The 2,500-nt window shown below is 29.3% G+C and overlaps 1 protein-coding gene across 1 annotated transcript in view; it reads right to left on the minus strand.

Moving 5' to 3' along the window:
• The window catches only part of LOC119581840 (zinc finger protein GLI1-like), a 22,059-nt gene that overhangs the window by 13,257 nt on the left and 6,302 nt on the right, over positions 1 to 2,500 (minus strand).

Raw genomic sequence — 2,500 nt, forward strand, 5'->3', positions numbered from 1 at the left:
TATAAGTTATGAGATATATATATTCTATATTATATAGATATATCGATCAATAGATAGATACGCTATATAGATTATATAGGGTTTGTGTGATATATGTGTGTGTATATATGTGTGTTATATATATATATATATTATATATATATGTATATATATAATAGATTCTATCTATATATATATACTATATATATATATACATATATTATATATCTATATAAACATATCATATATATATAATAGCTACTCTAATATATGTATGTATATATACATATATTTAGACATATGTATGTATATTATATTATATATCTAAATATATATGTATGTTTATATATACATACATACATACATATACATATATATTTATATATTTATTTGTATACAAATATATACATACATACACACAACACACACACACACCCCACAAACACACACCACCACACCACACCACACACACACACACACATATATATAATATATATATATATATATATATATATATATATACAAATATATAGATACATTATTTCTCTCTCTCTCTCTCTCTCTCTCTCTCTCTCTCTCTTCTCCCCATCCCCCCTCCCTCTTCTCTCTCTCTCTCTCCCTCCCTCTCTCTCTCTCTCTGTCTCTCTCTCTCTCTCTTCTTTCTCCCTCCCGCTCTCTCTCTCTCTCTCCTCTCGCTTCCTCGTCCTCTCTCTCTCTCTCTCTCTTCTCTCTCTCCTCCTCTCTCCCTCCACTCCCTCTCTCTCTCTCTCTCCCTCTCCGCATCCCTCCCTCCTCCCTCCTCCTCGCTCTCTCTCCCTCCCTCTCGCTCTCCTCTCTCTCTCTCAGCCTCCTCTCTCTCATCCTCTCTTTTCATCTCTCCTCTCTCTCTCTCTCTCGTCATCTCTCTCCTCTCCCTCCCTCCCTCCCTCTCTCTACCTCCTCTCCCTCCCTCTCTCTACCTCCTCTCCCGCCCTCTCTCTCTCTCCCTCCCTCTCTCTCTCTCCCTCCCTCTCTCTCTCTCTCTCCTCTCTCTCCTCTATCTATAAATCTCCTCTCCCTCCCTCTCTCTTCCCTCCCCTCCCTCCATCCCTCCTGTCCCTCGCTCTCCTCTCTCTCTCTCCCTCTCTCTCCTCCTTCTCTCTCTCTCTCTCTCTCTCTCTCCCTCCCTCCCTCTCTCTCGCTCTCCCTCCCTCTCTCTCGCTCTCCCTCCCTCTCTCTCGCTCTCCCTCCCTCTCTCTCGCTCTCCCTCCCTCTCTCTCACTTCGCTCTCCCTCCCTCTCTCTCACGTCCTCTCTCTATCTCTCTCCTCTCTCACTCTCGATCTCGCTCTCTCTCTCTCTCGCTCTCTCTCTCTCCTCGCTTTCGTTCTCTATAAGATATATGAATATCTCATATAGAATATATAATATATATATATATATAATATATATATATATTATATATATATATATAAATATATACATAGTATACACATAGCTATTGTATGTATGTATGTATGTATTAATATATATATATATATATAAATTATTATATATATATATAGTATATATACATATATATATGTACAGACACACCATATTTATATGTGAGGTTAACATATATATACAATTAAAAACATATTTATATAACCTATGAATATATATCCATATAATGTATACATTATAATCATATATGGTATATATATATACATAATATCTATACATACAATATATTTCTATATCTATTATATATATATATATATATATTATATATATATATATACATATGCCATGTACATACATATATATGTATATGTATATCATTTCATGGGTTATATATGAGTATTATACAATACATACATACATATATATATTAATATATATAGTATATAATACATATAATATACTATATATATTTTCATATAATTTATATATTATGTATATAATGAATAACAATATATGTATATGTATATATGTGTAGTATACATATAATATATTGTATATAATAATATATATATATATATATCTATATAATATTATATATATCTATTTATATATATATAATATATATTAGATTATATATTAATTTTCATACTAATTTATCATATAACATTATATATGTGTATATATGTATAATATTCACATACAGAAATATATTACATACATATATATATATACTATGTCTGTGTGTAATATATATTATATCTATATATATATATATACTATATATATATATATATATCTATGTATATATACAAATATACTTATATATACAAATATACTTATATACAACTTACTTATATATACATATATATAAATATATGTCATATATAAACATATATGTTATATGTATATATGTCTATGCACATACATATATACACATATATAAACATATACATACATATACATATACATACATATAAATACCCCCATAATAACATATCCATACATATATTACTATATATATAGATTATATATATATATATATATATATATAATACATTATACATCATTCATACAGACATATACATACATATATATAT

The sequence above is a fragment of the Penaeus monodon genome, chromosome 2, assembly GCF_015228065.2.
Source record: "Penaeus monodon isolate SGIC_2016 chromosome 2, NSTDA_Pmon_1, whole genome shotgun sequence".
NCBI lineage: Eukaryota > Metazoa > Arthropoda > Malacostraca > Decapoda > Penaeidae > Penaeus > Penaeus monodon.